At 50.5% G+C, this 18,422-nt stretch overlaps 1 protein-coding gene across 1 annotated transcript in view; it reads right to left on the reverse strand.

The window, feature by feature from the left end:
* LOC140395331 (uncharacterized) overlaps window positions 1–13,019 on the reverse strand; it is a 215,191-nt gene extending 202,172 nt beyond the window's left edge. Inside the window, exons 1-2 of the mRNA XM_072482966.1 lie at window positions 12,921–13,019; window positions 736–809 (exon numbers count right to left, since the gene is read on the reverse strand). The gene's annotated coding sequence lies outside the window, so the exon portion shown is untranslated. The remainder of the gene's footprint in view (window positions 1–735; window positions 810–12,920) is intronic.
* Window positions 13,020–18,422: the final 5,403 nt, after the last annotated feature.

Below are 18,422 nucleotides of genomic sequence, written 5' to 3' on the forward strand. Positions count from 1 at the left end.
TCACCTCGCTTGGAGTGACATCGGCGACGGACATGGAAAAGGGAAATATCATCTACATCTGTAACCCCAACCAAACTACAAGGACATTTTGTTTGTGCAGAGGTGATGTTTTTCGCTGCCCCCATATACGAGGACATGGTATCGACTCATGGAAGGTCATCAGGTTAACGGACAATGCAAGACTCATGAAGCAATTGCACCGGTCCCGGCGATGGGAAGGGAACATTACATGGCTATTGCCTTGTTTTTGGAGTACAAGGAAATTTGATTTCGGATGTGTTAAGATTGGTGCCATAAAGGTGAAATCAGACCGTCAGGGGAGGGTAGGAAGAGGTTGTGAGAGAGAGAAGGGGACTAGAGAGAGGACAGGGCGTGTAAGAAGGGGAGTACAACGAGAACGTAGGTTATCAGGAGATACACTGAATTCATTTAGGGCCCAGACTGAGGAAAACCCAGGTAGTATGAATCTCTTCTACCAGATTCACCACCGCTTGTATGGCCAGGGACGGGTTGTCTGCTACCCGAACCCCGTAGCCGTGTCTAGGTTATTTTCTGTTTCACCGCTTTGGGGCACTCCCCAAACGGTGGTTCATTGTCAGCATTCCGAGCCACCGGCCGAGCAAGTCACTCTTCCTTACGATCCAGGTTCAGCACCACCGGCTATCTGCCTTCCCCTTCCTCGGGATAATTCCCACTCACAGTATGATAGGCTGCAACAGTGGAGGGCGTACATACCTAGCCACTTCACTCCAAATAGGGACTCCCGGTCATACGAGAATTGTTTCGGCAGTGACGGGTACGGCTGTTTGCTGGTAGAGGTGGAAACGAATATAACTTTTAATGGCACAGCGACCAATGTTTTGTCACCCCCATTTCCCCGCCAAATTGCTATCGAGACTCTAGTCCCTACCACAGTCCCCTGCCCCTCGGCGTGGATGCTGCATAATCAGTTAGCACGCCTGGCGGTCTTAGCTGAATTCTGCGAGAACTGAAAAAAACCTCAGGTTCTCGCACCCAACCGGGGCCACTCAGCCGGGCGGGGAATTCTGAGCGTCTTGACACTGTGAGGTGTGGGGGTTCCTTGGCGGTTAGCGATAGGAATTATTTTATTTGTGGCCTTACCATCCTGGGAAACGAAACCTTGGGAGCCCTCGGGGCAATAACCATGGAATTGTCTCAGATGCGGTTGTTTGCAATGCAGAACCGGTATGCTGTTGACTATCTTCTGGCCCGTGAGGGTGGGGTATGCGCCATAGTGCAGGGCAAGAGTATCATGGGAGTTCAAGACCTAACCGTTGACATCACTAAATTTATGGACCGCATATGGGATCACCTGGACGGAATGCAGGACCCTGGCTCCTGGGGTAACTGGGGATTTGGAGGTTGGAGGGACTGGTTGATAAATATGGCCATGTATTTAGCAGTGGCACTCAGCTGCAACTTTGTGGGCGTGGCCATCCTTAAATGCGTGATGGGTAGAATGCGGGGTGCACTGTAACAGATAGACGTCCCTAGAATCTTGGCGGTTAGGATCCACGAGGATGAAGGGGGGCTACAACAGGAATTGGAAATGCAGCGACGAATCATTTTAGATGAGGGGCCGTAGCTACGGATTGAATAGATAGGTTATCATGACATGATAAAAGGAGGGAATGACGAATGTGATATAAAATAGTTAGTTTAAATATATTAGTTACAGTAATGTAGATGTAGACCGGTCTAATTCTAGTGAGTTCACAGACAAAGGATTTCAGAAAGCATGGCAAGGAAGGGGGAGGGGTGTCTGCTAGAGGAGGAGAAAAGGATGCTGGGTAACAAGAGGCCAGGGTTAAGGAATGAGAAGTGAGCCAATTAGGATGTAGGCCAGGTCAGGAGGGGTATAGGATGACCTATGGGAATCGTGTATGTGAAACTTGATGCCATTTGAATGTATTTGCAGAGATCCCTTTGTCTCCTTCCTCATTCATTTCCAAAGGGTCCAGGAGACTGGTTCTGTGTCCCTGAGAAGCGAGTCAGACTTGCAAGTTGGTTAAAAGTAAATAATACGGAGACTTCAGGGTGCGGCTATGCAGAGCTAGGTCGCATATTCGGTAGCTCCCGCTTGGAACTGACTTTTGGGCTCTTTTACAGGGCCCCCACGGCATTTGTTTGACATTTCCCGGTGTGGGAAGAAGACTGTAGCATTCCCCTGACAGTGTCCCCCAGGAATGTTATGTCTTTTGGCTACAAGACCCGGCAGAAACAGTAAAAGATTTGGCTTGAGCTGCAGGAATAGACAAAGGCCTCTTCCAGCATGCAGGCGGGGGAAGGGCAAGCTTAAAGCTGCAATCTGACTTGACTCTATCAAAGGTGAATTCTAGCAGCAGAGGGAACAACTGTGAAAAGATCTACCAGGGCCATTGAAGAAGCGAGGCTTCCGGTGGCGGCCATGGAGGAGTAGGTCGCGTATTCGGTAGCTCCCGTCTGGAACGGACTCTCAGACCTTTTTCAGGAGTTTCCATAGACTTTTTGGGGCAGACTGGTGAAGCGAACACTGCCAAAAGGATTCCCTCTCGACTTCCGGTTGCGGCTATGGCAGCAGCCAGGGACAAAGGGGAGCTGCAGGAGTTCATCAAGCGCTGCTTCGAGGAGCAGCGCGAGACGATGCGCAAGGAGATGTTGCCGCCTATGCTTTCGGCAATTGAAGGACTCGGGATCACCCAGAAGGCCCACGAAGCTAAGGTCCAGGAGGTACAGAAAAGAGTGAGTCAGGTGGCTGTTGTACATAAGGGGTCAATCACGCGCAGGAAATGTTACATGGGCTGGGAGAGAGAGACAAGGCCGCGACAGGAGCTGCGCCAGAGGGGACGGAGCGGGCTTTGGAAAGCGCGGGGTGTTTTCCCGCGCGTGGGAAGAAAGGCGGGAAGGGGGACGAAGGAATGCATATGGATTGGGAGACTCCCACGCGGGGAGGTCAATGGGACGGCGGGGGAAGCCGGAGTCAGCGGGCGTCAGCTGACTTACGGGAGTGACATGGGGGGAGCAAAAAAAGCTAGACAGGGGTCTAGCAGGGGGAGGGGAGGGGGGTTGGGGGAGGGGGGGGGGAGAAAGGGTTGCTGCTGCACTGGCCGAAAGGGAATGGGACACAGAAGAGGTGGTCGGGACGGGGGTCCCCCCTCTGGGGGACTGGAGGGTGAGGGAGGCATGGACACGGGACTGGCCCAGAAAAGGAGATGGCTAGTCGGCAGTGCGTGGTGGGGGGGGGGGGGGGGGGGGGGGGGGGTGAGAGCCCCTCCAATCCGGCTGATAACGTGGAATGTGAGGGGCCTGAATGGGCCGGTGAAGAGGGCTTGAGTTTTCGCGCACTTAAAGGGACTGAAGGCGGACGTGGCCATGCTCCAAGAGACACATCTGAAGGTGGCGGACCAGGTCAGGTTAAGAACATAGAACATAGAACAATACAGCGCAGTACAGGCCCTTCGGCCCACGATGTTGCACCGAAACAAAAGCCATCTAACCTACACTATGCCATTATCATCCATATGTTTATTCAATAAACTTTTAAATGCCCTCAATGTTGGCGAGTTCACTACTGTAGCAGGTAGGGCATTCCACGGCCTCACTACTCTTTGCGTAAAGAACCTACCTCTGACCTCTGTCCTATATCTATTACCCCTCAGTTTAAAGTTATGTCCCCTCGTGCCAGCCATTTCCATCCGCGGGAGAAGGCTCTCACTGTCCACCCTATCCAACCCCCTGATCATTTTGTATGCCTCTATTAAGTCTCCTCTTAACCTTCTTCTCTCCAACGAAAACAACCTCAAGTCCATCAGCCTTTCCTCATAAGATTTTCCCTCCATACCAGGCAACATCCTGGTAAATCTCCTCTGCACCCGCTCCAAAGCCTCCACGTCCTTCCTATAATGCGGTGACCAGAACTGTACGCAATACTCCAAATGCGGCCGTACCAGAGTTCTGTACAGCTGCAACATGACCTCCCGACTCCGGAACTCAATCCCTCTACCAATAAAGGCCAACACTCCATAGGCCTTCTTCACAACCCTATCAACCTGGGTGGCAACTTTCAGGGATCTATGTACATGGACACCTAGATCCCTCTGCTCATCCACACTTTCAAGATCTTTACCATTAGCCAAATATTCCGCATTCCTGTTATTCCTTCCAAAGAGAAACACCTCACACTTCTCTACATTAAACTCCATTTGCCACCTCTCAGCCCAGCTCTGCAGCTTATCTATATCCCTCTGTAACCTGCTACATCCTTCCACACTATCGACAACACCACCGACTTTAGTATTGTCTGCAAATTTACTCACCCACCCTTCTGCGCCTTCCTCTAGGTCATTGATAAAAATGACAAACAGCAACGGCCCCAGAACAGATCCTTGTGGTACTCCACTTGTGACTGTACTCCATTCTGAACATTTCCCATCAACCACCACCCTCTGTCTTCTTTCAGCTAGCCAATTTCTGATCCACATCTCTAAATCACCCTCAATCCCCAGCCTCCGTATTTTCTGCAATAGCCTACCGTGGGGAACCTTATCAAACGCTTTGCTGAAATCCATATACACCACATCAACTGCTCTACCCTCATCTACCTGTTCAGTCACCTTCTCAAAGAACTCAATAAGGTTTGTGAGGCATGACCTACCCTTCACAAAGCCATGCTGACTATCCCTGATCATATTATTCCTATCTAGATGATTATAAATCTTGTCTCTTATAATCCCCTCCAAGACTTTACCCACTACAGACGTGAGGCTCACCGGTCTATAGTTGCCGGGGTTGTCTCTGCTCCCCTTTTTGAACAAAGGGACCACATTTGCTGTCCTCCAGTCCTCTGGCACTATTCCTGTAGCCTATGATGACATAAAAATCAAAGCCAAAAGGTCCAGCAATCTCTTCCCTGGCCTCCCAGAGAATCCTAGGATAAATCCCATCAGGTCCCGGGGACTTATCTATTTTCAGCCTGTCCAGAATTGCCAACACCTCTTCCCTAACTACCTCAATGCCAGGGATGGGTAGGACAGGTATTCCACTCGGGACTGGACGCGAAGAATAGAGGGGTGGCACTATTGGTGGGAAAGCGGGTGTCATTTGAGGCTAAGACTATCGTAGTGGATAATGGAGGGCGTTATGTGATGGTGAGCGGTAGGCTGCAAGGGACGTGGGTGGTGTTGGTAAACGTATACGCCCCGAACTGGGATGATGCAGGATTCATGAAGCGCATGTTGGGGCGCATTCCGGACCTGGAGATAGGAGGCCTGATAATGGGAGGGGACTTCAATACAGTGTTGGATCCAGCACTGGACCGCTCCAAATCAAGGACTGGAAAGAGGCCGGCGGCGGCCAAGGTACTTAGGGAGTTTATGGATCAGATGGGGGGAGTGGACCCATGGCGGTTTGCAAGGCCACAGGCCAGGGAATTTTCTTTCTTCTCCCATGCACACAAATCCTACTCCCGGATAGATTTCTTTGTTCTGGGTAGGGCGCTCATTCCGAGGGTGGAGGGGACGGAGTATTCGGCTATAGCCATTTCGGACCATGCCCCGCACTGGGTGGAACTGGGAGAGGAGAGGGACCAACGCCCGTTGTGGCGGCTGGATGTGGGACTGCTGGCGGACGAGGTGGTGTGTGGGAAGGTGAGGGGGTGTATCGAAAGATACTTGGAGGCCAACGACAACGGGGAGGTGCGGGTGGGGGTGGTATGGGAGGCGTTGAAGGCGGTGATCAGGGGAGAGCTAATTTCCATTAGGGCTCATAGGGAGAAGACAGAGGGTATGGAAAGGGAGAGGTTAGTGGGGGAGATTTTGAGAGTGGACAGGAGATACGCAGAGGCCCCGGAGGAAAGATTACTTGGGGAAAGACGACGGCTCCAGACGGAGTTTGACCTGTTGACCACAGGGAAAGCGGAGGCACAGTGGAGGAAAGTGCAGGGGGCGACCTACGAGTATGGGGAAAAGGCACACCAGATCCGTAAGAGGATGGCAGCGAGGGAAATAGGGGGAGTCAAAGATGGAAGGGGAGCCACGGTTCGGAGTGCGACGAAAATAAACAAGGTATTCAAGGCCTTTTATGAAGAGCTGTACAGATCCCAGCCCCCAGCGGGGGAAGAGGGGATGAGACGATTCCTAGATCAGCTGAGATTCCCGAGGGTGGAGGAGCAAGAGGTGGCTGGTTTGGGGGCACCAAGTGAGTTGGAGGAGCTGAGCAAGGGTTTGGGGAGCATGCATGCGGGGAAGGCCCCGGGACCGGATGGATTCCCGGTGGAGTTCTACAGGAAGTACGCAGATCTGTTGCCCCCGCTACTGGTGAGGACCTTTAATGAGGCAAGAGAGGAGGGGACCCTGCCCACGGCAATGTCGGAAGCGACAATTTCTTTGATCCTAAAGCGGGACAAGGACCCACTGCAATGTGGATCGTACAGGCCGATCTCACTCCTCAATGTGGATGCAAAGTTGCTGGCAAAAGTGCTGGCCACGAGGATCGAGGACTGTGTCCCGGGGATAATCCACGAGGACCAGACGGGATTTGTAAAGGGCAGGCAACTAAACACCAATGTGCGGTGGCTCTTAAACGTGATAATGATGCCATCGGAGGAGAGAGAGGCGGAGATAGTGGCAGCTATGGACGCGGAGAAGGCCTTTAACCGAGTAGAGTGGGAGTACCTCTGGGAGGTGCTGCGTAGGTTTGGGTTCGGGGTAGGGTAACAATTGATAACAATTGGGTTAAACTCCTTTACAGAGCCCCGATGGCGAGTGTAGTGACGAACCGGCGGAGGTCGGAGTACTTTCGACTGTACCGAGGGACGAGGCAGGGGTGCCCCCTGTCCCCCTTTTGTTCGCATTGGCGATCGAACCACTGGCCATGTCATTGAGGGAGTCTAATAAATGGAGGGGGGTGGTCCGTGGGGGAGAAGAGCATCGGGTGTCGCTATATGCGGATGACCTGTTGCTGTATGTGGCGGATCCAATGGAGGGGATGGTGGAGGTCATGCAGACCCTAAGGGAGTTTGGGGAGTTTTCGGCTATAAGCTCAATGTAGGGAAGAGTGAGCTCTTCGTATTACAGGCGGGGGACCATGAAAGAGGAATAGGGGACCTACCGCTGAGGAGGGCGGAGGGGAGCTTTCGGTATCTGGGGATCCAGATAGCCAGGAGTTGAGGGACCCTACATAAACTGAATCTGACGAGGTTGGTGGAGCAAATGGAGGAGGATTTCAAAAGATGGGACATGTTACCGCTCTCGCTGGCGGGTAGAGTGCAGTCGGTCAAAATGGTGGTCCTTCCGAGGTTTCTGTTTGTGTTTCAGTGCCTTCCCATCGTGATCACTATGGCCTTTTTTAAGAGTATTATGGGGTTTGTGTGGGCGAATAAGACCCCGAGAGTAAGGAGAGGGTTCCTGGAACGCAGTAGGGACTGAGGAGGGTTGGCGCTGCCAAACCTGGGGAGCTACTACTGGGCAGCAAATGTGGCGATGATCTGCAAGTGGGTTATGGAGGGAGAGGGGGCGGCATGGAAGAGGATGGAGATGGCGTCCTGTAAATGAGCGAGCCTGGGGGCGTTGGTGACGGCATCGCTGCCGCTCTCGCCGACAAAGTATACCACGATCCCGGTGGTGGCGGCAACGCTAAGGATCTGGGGCCACTGGAGACGGCACCGGGGTGCAATGGGAGCATCGGTGTGGTCCCCGATCAGGGGTAACCACCGGTTTGTCCCGGGGAAGATGGACGGGGGGTTCCAGAGCTGGCATCGGGCGGGGATTGGAAGAATGGGGGATCTGTTCATCGACGGGACGTTTGCGAGCCTAGGGGCACTGGAGGAGAAGTTCGAGTTACCACCGGGAAATGCCTTCAGATATATGCAGATGAGGGCTTTTGTGAGGCGACAGGTGAGGGAATTCCCGTTGCTCCCGGCACAAGAAGTTCAAGATAGGGTGATCTCGGGTGTATGGGTCGGGGAGGGCAAGGTGTCGGAAATACACCAGGAGTTGAAAGAAGAGGGGGAAGAGTAGGTAGAAGAGTTGAAGGGTAAATGGGAGGAGAAGCTGGGGGAGGAGATCGATGAAGGTCTGTGGGCTGATGCCCTAGGTAGGGTTAATTCCTCCTCCTCGTGTGCCAGGCTCAGCCTGATACAATTTAAGGAGGTCCACAGAGCGCACTTGATGGGGGCGAGGTTGAGTAGGTTCTTTGGGGTAGAGGACAGATGTGGAAGGTGCTCAGGGAGCCCGGCGAACCATGTCCATATGTTTTGGTCAGGGGGGAGGAAAGGGGGGACTGCCTGGGAGGGTGGATGAGCAAGAGATAACATGAAGGGTTGGGGAAACTGGCACGGACGGGTGAGGGCCAGTGTACCAAGCTGTGTAAATATATCATTTTGCCATGTATATATCTTGCTCTGCGCGATTTCTCGTTTTTTTTTGTTACGGGGTGGGGGGGTTATTGTTTGTAAGGGAGAAAAATTGTGTTAAAAAACTTTAATAAATATATATTTTTTAAAAATAAATAAATAATACTATGCCTACAAATCCATCTCGAGTTTTATTGAGGCCAGACTGACGGGTAAAGAATTCAACATTTGTCAGCCTTTCCTCCCAGAATTCTGAGATAATAAACTGCTTTTTTACTTATACTCAGGCCTTCGTGTGAATATTTTCACCTATAACAGACTGAAATTATTGATAACCTGGTGAGACCAAAGAATGGCTGCACTACATAGCACCTTAAGGAGTATAACGAAGCAGCTTGGGCAAAGAAAATGTTTAGACTACTTAAGAGTTTTTAAAATTTTGATTTTATTTATGAATCTTATTTTTCTCTCCAATTTTTTCAATTCTTTCTTGAAATGTAGGCATTTGTAGAACATGTATTACCCATCCATTGCCCTTCAGAAGGTAGTGGTGGAAGGTAGAGCTGCCTTCCTGAAGCACTGTGAGCATAACGGTATAATACAACTGTAGTGGCTTCCGAGGCCTTTAGGATGGAAAAGTCAAACATTTTGCTGCAGGTTTGGAGTCACCTATAGACCAGACCAGAAAACGATGGTGGATTTTCCCTAAAAGACATTTAGTGAGTCGTTGAGTTTTTGTGAGAATCTTCAAGGCCACCTTTTCATTTGCAGATTTTTTTTTTTTTAAAAGCTGAATTCACATTCTCTAGATTACCAGTCCAGATTTCTAATATAACCACCATTCCCCCTGTAATTATGCAAGGCCAGACGGAAAACATAACCTCCACTGCCAAGATGGCAGATACGTCAGTTTATAACTAAGAATTTAAATGTGTTCACTGTTTGTTTAAAGCACAGACTGGTTTTGGGAACCCCACCTTTCTTGATTTAGACTGCACTGTCAGGTTTTTAAAAGCAGAAAGTTGTATCTATTTCCTTTGGTCTCTCTTTGCCCTCTGGCAATGCTGGATTTAGGTTTTGGTTAGCCATTATTTTGTTTACAGTAAATTATCATAGGAACAGGAGGCCATTTCGTCCCTCTAGCCAATTCCGCCATTCAATCAGATCCTGGTGGATCTATGCTTCAACTCCATTTTGTTGCCTTTACATTTGACACCATTACAAAACAAAAATCTATCCATGTCAGACTTCCAGATTTCTACGATCCATTGTGTGATTTCACTCCTAATTGGCATATAGATTCCCCAGCAGAGGAAATAGCTTCCCTGTGCCTAGCATATAAAATCCCCTTTATCATTTTAAAGACCTCAAGTAGCATCAGCAACATTTATCAGCAATGTCTTACAAATCCCCAAAGCAAAGATCATTTGTGCTGGTTTCGCATTTAGGAAAACGACAACAGTGGGGCTCTGACATCAGCCTCATTTCACATGGACTGGCTACTGAAAGTTGGGCTGAGCGACAGGCCACAGTTTGTTTCTACATCCAGGTGGAGGGAATAGAGGGAGGTGTAGAGAGATTTGGTGAGGGGAAACAGGGAAACAAAAATGAAGAGAGACCCTGGGAAGGAAAATAGGGAGGATAGAAAGTAAACACAAATAGAAAGACAGTCTGAAAGAATGGAAACAATGGAAATGGGGAGTGAATGGGAAAGAGAAAAGGAAAGAAGATACAAAGATTCACTGACAGACACTAAAATAAGCAAAATGATGCAGATGCTGGAATCTGAAACAAAAACACCAAATACTGGAAAAATGCAACACGTCTGGCAGCAGTGAAAGAAAGAAAACAAAGTTCTCTCCCCACAGATGCTGCTCGACCTGCTGAGAGTTTCCATCATTCGCTGTTTTTGTTTCAATTTATTACTCCACTGATTTGGCTATGTATTTTTTCCTTACTGAAGGTAATAAGCATACTTACATGCTGAGTCTACTAATATCCCAAAATCAATCTTAATTTTATTTCTCACTATTTTAATAGCATTGACTTCTTTGAATAACAAAATAAAACAAGAGCACAATTAGGATTTTCTTGTAAACACTGGTAAATTCAAGTAAAAGGAGCTGCTTTGCATCATAGAATCATAGAAACCCTACAGTGCAGGAGGCCGCCAGGGCACCACGGTGGCGCAGTGGTTAGCACTGCTGCTTCACGGCACCGAGGTCCCAGGTTCGATCCCGGCTCTGGGTCACTGTCTGTGTGGAGTTTGCACATTGTCCCCATGTTTGCGTGGGTTTTGCCCCACAACCCAAAGATCTGCAGGCTATGTGGATTGGACATGCTAAATTGCTCCTTAATTGGGAAAAATGAATTGGGTACTGTAAATTTTTTTTTTTTTAAGTACAGAAGGCTTCCATTTGGCCCATCGAATCTGCACCGACCCTTTGAAAGACCACCCTACGTAGGCTCAATCCCCTGTCCTATTCCTGCAACTCCACCATAAGGGACAATTCAGCATGTCCAATCCACCTCATCTACACATCTTCGGACTGAGGAGGAAACCAGAGCACCCAGAGGTAACCCATGCAGACACGGGAGAATGTGCAAACTCCACACAGTCACCCGAGATCAGATTCAAACCTTGATCCCTGGCGCTGCGTGGCAGCAGGGCTAACCACTGTGCAACATGCTGCCCTTGAGGGAATTCTGCACTGCTTGAGGTGGTGTGTTTCAAATGGGATGTTAAACCGAGGCTCCATCTTCCTCCTCTGGTGCATGCAAGAGATTTCAATTAAGGCACTATTTTGAAGTAGAGCACGGGAGGTATGCCTGGTATCTTGGCCAGTAATTATCCCACACTCAGCATCATTAAAACAGATGATTATTGTCATAGCCCCACAGGGAAGCATAACTGATCTCCCTGTGGAGCTCAGTGGAGTTCAAGCTTCCCAGGTAGGAGGTGGAGACCACGCAGCTGGGGCTTGTTAGAACAAAGCCAGCCCGAGCAGGGACCAGCATGTTGGGTGGCCCAACTGAGATTGTTAAAAAAATAATAAATGTTATCCTTCATACCATGGCTTCCTTAGTCATTGAACATTGCTGTTTGTACGAGATTGTTGAGTGCAAACTGGCTGCAGTTTCCGACATTACAACAGTGGCTATTAACACTTCAAATGGACTTCTTTGGCTGCAAAGTGCTTTGAGAAGTTATAGAGTCTGAGAGGTTTAGAGTATGGAAACAGACCCTTTGGCCAAACTTGTCCATGCAGCCCAGTTTTTACCACTAAGCTAGTCCCAATAGCCCAGATTTGGCCCTTATCCATCTATACCCATCTTATCCATATAACTATCTAAACACTTTTTAAAAGACAAAATTGTACCTGCCTCTACTGCTGCCCCTGACAGCTCGTTCCAGACACTCAACATCCTGTGTGTGAAAAATTTGCCCCTCTGGACGCTTTTATATCTCTCCCCTCTCACCTTAAACCAATGCCCTCTAGATTTAGACTCTCCTACCTTTGGGAAAAGATGTTGACTATCTACCTTATCTCTGCCCCTCATTATTTTATAGACCGCTATACGATCACCCCTAAGCCTCCAGGGAAAAAAGTCCCAGTCTATTCAGCCTCTCCTTATAATTCAAACCATCAACTGCCGGTAGTATCCCAGTAAATCCTTTTGCACTCTTTCTAGTTTAATAATATCCGTTCTATAATTGGGTGACCAGAACTGTACACAGTATTCCAAGTGTGGCCTTAATATTATGTACAACTTCAACAAGACGTCCAACTGCTGTATTCAATGTTCTGACAAATGAAACCAAGCATGCTTCACCACCCTGTCCACCTGTGGCTCCACTTTCAAGGAGTTATGAACCTGTACTCCTAGATTTCTTTGTTCTATAACTCTCCCCAACCCCCTACCATTGACTGAATAGGTCCTGCCCCGATTTGATCTACTAAAAATGCATCACCTCACATTTATCTAAATTAAACTCCATCTGCCAGGGGTCGTGAAAAGTCTTATGTAAATGCAACCTTCTCTTTCCTTATTTTAACTCAATGATGTTCCTGATTACCTTAGCACTGGGACAACGGGGCCCGGGTTCGAATCCCGGCCCTGGGTCACTGTCTGTGTGGAGTTTGCACATTCTCCCCGTGTCTGCGTGGGTTTCACCCCCACAACCCAAAGATGTGCTGGTTAGGTGGATTGGCCACGCTAAATTTCCCCTTAATTGGAAAAAAATGATTGATTACTCTAAAAAAAGTTTTAATGTTCCTGATCACCCATTCCAGCCTGTGTGTATTGCTGCTTGTCTCTCTCTCCCCACACTGAACACTCTGACACTAGTTGTGATTTTAAATGTTCTACCTATTGAGCTATGGATTATTATTATTGTCCAACTGCAAAGGGAAATTCTGTGAAGTGAAGCGACGCCCCCCCCCAATCCAGCCTCTGCCGCAAGACAAACTCGAAGTCAGTCCACCCCACCCCGTTCAAGCCCCTCCCGCAATCGCCCCCTGGCACTCTTGCCGGCCCCTTGCTGGCTCCTGTGACTGGCCACACTCACCCTTCAAGGCGCTGAGCAGCGGCTCCTTCCCCGACATTTTCAGTTCCTAAAAGTGGCCCGATCCACCGGAAGCTGGCACTCCACCCTCCCCAACCAGCCCAGCCCCGGCCCCCTTCCTCATGGGCTCACCACTCTGACACACAGGAGGGAGGAAGAACGTCCAGTTCGCCTGTCAATCAGATCCTGGCTGGTTCCTGTTCAATCTGTCAGTCACTGCACTGGGCGGGGTTAACCATCTCGCTGTCAATCACTGGACTGGGCGGGGTTACCAATCTCCCTGTCAGCCACTGGACTGGACAGGGTTAACAATCTCCCTGTCAATCACTGGACTGGGTGGGGTTAACAATCGCCCTTGTCATGATGTTCAGGTAAACATCATAGTACAAACATACATACATACTGATGGACAGGTCAACGGACCACTCAACACACACACAACACCACAGCCAATCACAGGCAAGAGCATTCACAGTACAAAACAAGAACACGACACTTCCTGGGCATTCCAGCAGGAGACAGCTCAGGGCATAGAGCTCACAGCAGGCCACTCAGACATCCACCATGTGCTGAGTGCCACTCCAAGATAGTATTAGGAATAGGTCCACAGATTCTAGGGTTATGATCGAACCTCAGTAACCAGTTTACCACTGTAAATAAATGTTAGTAATAAAACTGAATTGTACCATTCGCAACCATGTTGGTTCGTCTGTGTACCAGAGTACCCAACACATCATAATACCAGGAGTAACTGTGGGACCTACCTACGAATCCTCCGGAATCTGCCATCCTGCGCCACAGACACCGTCAGCACGCCACAGCCGCTACAAGTCGCTGGAAACCTCGGCGTCAATTAGAAGCTGTTCAAACAGCGCTTCCAGCTCTTCCTGGAAGCCAACGAAAAGGAGAGCGCTTCGGACACCAGAAAGACCGCCATCCTCCTCTCCACGGCAGGTCAACACGCCATCCATGTCTACAACTCCCTGGTGTTCACGGAAGGTGAGGACAAGACCAAGTACAAGACGGTCCTTCTCAAACTCGACCAACACCTCAACGTTGAGGTCAACGAGAGTTTCGAGAGGTATCTCTTCCAGCAGCGCCTGCAGGGTAAGGGTGAGCCCTTTCAATTCTTCCTTGTGCACCTCCGTATCCTCGCGCAGTCCTGCGGTTACGACACCACCTCCGATTCGATGATTCGGGACCAGATTGTTTTTGAGGTCACCTCGGGCACCCTACACAAGCAGCTCTTAAAAATAAAAGGCCTCACCCTAGCCTCCGCAATCGAAGCCTGTGTCCCGCATGAAAACGCGACTAGCCGCTACTCCCAATTTCAAGCGGCCGAATCAGCGTGGCAGGGGTCCTTCGCGCCCGAATCGGCAAGGCAGGCGTCCTACGAGGCCGAGCGGGTCCAGGCGACCGTGTTCCTCCCGGCCCGCGGCCCGGACGAGGGCGGCCATTTCACACGCTTTTCGAGGCCTCCCACGTTTGTGCGCACCAAAAACAACGTCGGCACAGAGGCTCGACGCAAGACCGAACTGTGCATGCGTGGTGGCGCAACGAACACCATGACGTCACGACATGCGGCAACTGCGGAGCTGCACATTTAAAGCGGCAATGTCCGGCAAGAAACCGACAATGCCTCCGCTGTGGCAAGATGGGCCGCTATGCTGCCTGCTGTCGAGCAGCTCAACCTGTCAATGTTCCCCAATTCCGACAACCTCGCACGGACGTGCGGACCATTCAGCCTCCCTACTATGAGTCGTGCCCAGACGATATCCAGACCAGTAACTCAGACGACCGGGACGCCTTCCGTGTTGTGGTCATTGATGGGAAACGGATGTCTCCAGCCAGGACCCACCAGCCGTTGCAAGTAAACACTGTCAATCCGGGTGATGAAAGGTGTGCCACCCTAACGGTCAACCGGTCACCGATAACATTCCGTCTGGACACTGGCGCCTCCGCCAACCTCATAGCATGGTCAGCCTTCTACGCCATGAAGGTCAGACCACCAATTCGGCCATCCCGTTGCAAGATGGTCAACTACAATGGGAACGTTATCCCGGCTATGGGATCCTGCCAGCTCCAGGTGACACACAACACACACACGGCCACACTCTCATTCGAAATAGTCGGATCATTGAAGGACTCCCTGCTAGGCGCACAGGCATGCAAGGTTCTCCATCTCGTGCAACGAGTCCACGCTCTGTCTCCAGAAGGCACATCTGACTTCCCGGATGCAGAATTCAGGGCACAGCTCCAATCGCTCCTCGCCCACAACCAGCAGGCATTCGAGGGCATGGGAACACTGTCCTACACCCACAGAATTCGGCTCAAACCGGACGCCACCCCGGTCATTCACGCACCTCGCAGGGTCCCAGCGCCACTCAAAGACCGCCTCAAGCAGCAGCTGCAGGATCTCCAGGACCAAGGGGTGCTATCCTGGGTCACGGAGCCCACGACATGGGTCAGCTCTATGGTGTGTGTTAAGAAGCACTCCGGCGAGCTCCGGATCTGCATTGATCCAAAAGACTTTTTTTTTTAAAATATATTTTATTCGAGTTTTTTGTCCAAACATAACAATACGTAGTGTTTCTTTTACACAACAATAAAGCAATATAAATAGCCGTGGCCAGTTTTAACAAATAAATAAATAATATATATAAACAAAAACAAAGAAAAACAAAACTAAATGGCAACTGCCTTGTCCAAAATAAATACTCTCCAAAATTACAGTCCAACAGTCCAATATACAATTACATATACCAAATACCTATACATGTACAATAACATCCCTGAGAGTCCGTCCGATTCCACCCCCCCTCCCCCCCCCCCCCTCCCCCCTGGGTTGCTGCTGTTATCTACTTCTTTTCCATTCCCTCTATCTTTCTGTGAGGTAGTCGACGAACGGTTGCCACCGCCTGGTGAACCCCTGAGCCGAACCCCTTAACACGAACTTAATCCGTTCTAACTTTATGAACCCTGCCATATCGTTTATCCAGGTCTCCACCCCCGGGGGCTTAGCTTCCTTCCACATTAACAATATCCTGCGCCGGGCTACAAGGGACGCAAAGGCCAACACGTCAGCCTCTCTCGCCTCCTGCACTCCCGGCTCTTCTGCAACCCCAAATATAGCCAACCCCCAGCTTGGTTCGACCCGGACCCCCACCACCTTTGAAAGCACCTTTGCCACCCCCACCCAGAACCCCTGTAGTACCGGGCATGACCAGAACATGTGGGTGTGATTCGCTGGGCCTCTCGAGCATCTCGCACACCTATCCTCTACCCAAAAAAATTTACTAAGCCGTGCTCCAGTCATATGCGCCCTGTGTAGCACCTTAAATTGTATCAGGCTTAGCCTGGCACACGAGGACGATGAGTTTACCCTACGTAGGGCATCCGCCCACAGCCCCTCCTCAATCTCCTCCCCCAGTTCTTCTTCCCATTTCCCTTTCAGCTCATCTACCATGATCTCCCCCTCGTCCCTCATCTCCCTGTATATGTCCGCTACCTTACCGTCCCCCACCCATGTCTCTGAGATCACTCTATCCTGCACTTCCTGCGTCGGGAGCTGCGGGAATTCCCTCACCTGTTGCCTCACAAAAGCCCTCAATTGCATATACCGAAATGCATTCCCTTGGGGCAACCCATATTTCTCCGTCAGCACTCCCAAACTCGCAAACGTCCCATCTACAAATAGATCTCTTAATTGTACTACCCCAGCTCTTTGCCATGCTCCAAATCCCCCATCCATTATCCCCGGAACGAACCTATGATTGTTTCTTATCAGGGACCGCACCGAAGCTCCCGTCCCTCCCCTATGCCGTCTCCACTGCCCCCAAATTCTCAATGTAGCCACCACCACCGGGCTTGTGGTGTATTTCTTTGGTGAGAACGGCAACGGCGCCGTCACCATTGCTTGCAGGCTAGTCCCCTTGCAGGACGCCCTCTCCATTCTCTTCCACGCCGCTCCCTCCCCTTCTGCCATCCACTTACACACCATTGAAACATTGGCGGCCCAGTAGTACTCACTTAGGCTCGGTAGTGCCAGCCCCCCACTGTCCCTACTACGCTGCAAGAATCCCCGCCTCACTCTCGGGGTCTTCCCAGCCCACACAATACTCATAATGCTCTTCTCAATTCTTTTGAAAAAAGCCTTCGTGATCACCACCGGGAGGCACTGGAACATAAAAAGGAATCTCGGGAGGACCACCATTATAACCGCCTGCACCCTACCTGCCAATGACAAGGACACCATGTCCCATTTCTTGAAATCCTCCTCCATCTGTTCCACCAACCGTGTTAAATTAAGCCTATGTAATGTACCCCATTTCTTGGCTATCTGGATCCCCAGGTACCGGAAGTCCCTTGTTACCTTCCTCAACGGTAAATCCTCTATCTCTCTGCTCTGCTCCCCCGGGTGCACCACAAATAACTCACTTTTCCCCATGTTCAGTTTATACCCTGAAAAATCCCCAAACTCCCCAAATATCCGCATTATCTCTGGCACCCCCTCCGCTGGGTCCGCCACATATAGCAACAAATCGTCCGCATATAGAGATACCCGGTGTTCTTCTCCCCCCCTAAGTACTCCCCTCCACTTCCTGGAGTGCCATGGCCAGGGGTTCAATCGCCAGTGCAAACAATAACGGGGACAGAGGACATCCCTGCCTCGTCCCTCTATGGAACCGAAAATAGTCAGACCCCCGTCCATTCGTGACCACGCTCGCCATCGGGGCCCTATACAGCAACTGTACCCACCTGATATACCCGTCCTCAAAGCCAAATCTCCTCAACACCTCCCACAAATAATCCCACTCCACTCTATCAAATGCTTTCTCGGCATCCATCGCCACCACTATCTCCGCTTCCCCCTCTGGTGGGGGCATCATCATTACCCCTAGCAGTCTCCGTATATTTGTATATAGCTGTCTCCACTTCACAAACCCAGTTTGGTCCTCATGGACCACCCCCGGGACACAATCCTCTATCCTCATTGCCATTACCTTGGCCAGGATCTTAGCATCCACATTCAGGAGGGAAATGGGCCTGTATGACCCGCATTGCAGCGGGTCTTTTTCCTTCTTTAGGAGGAGCGATATCGTTGCCTCTGACATAGTCGGGGGCAGCAGCCCCCTTTCCCTCGCCTCATTAAAGGTTCTCATCAGTAGCGGGGCCAGCAAGTCCAAATATTTCTTATAGAATTCAACTGGGAATCCGTCTGGTCCCGGGGCCTTCCCCGCCTGCATGCTTCCAATCCCTTTCACTACTTCCTCCATCTCAATCTGTGCTCCCAGCCCCACTCTCTCCTGTTCCTCCACCTTAGGGAATTCCAGCTGATCCAGAAAGCACATCATTCTCTCCTTCCCGTCCGGGGGCTGCGCTTCATATAATCTTTCATAAAATGCCTTGAACACTCCATTCACTCTCTCCGCTCCCCGCTCCATCTCCCCCTCCTCATCTCTCACCGCCCCTATCTCCCTCGTTGCTCCCCTTTTCCTCAGTTGG

This window comes from Scyliorhinus torazame, chromosome 18 (assembly GCF_047496885.1).
Source record: "Scyliorhinus torazame isolate Kashiwa2021f chromosome 18, sScyTor2.1, whole genome shotgun sequence".
Classification (NCBI taxonomy): domain Eukaryota; kingdom Metazoa; phylum Chordata; class Chondrichthyes; order Carcharhiniformes; family Scyliorhinidae; genus Scyliorhinus; species Scyliorhinus torazame.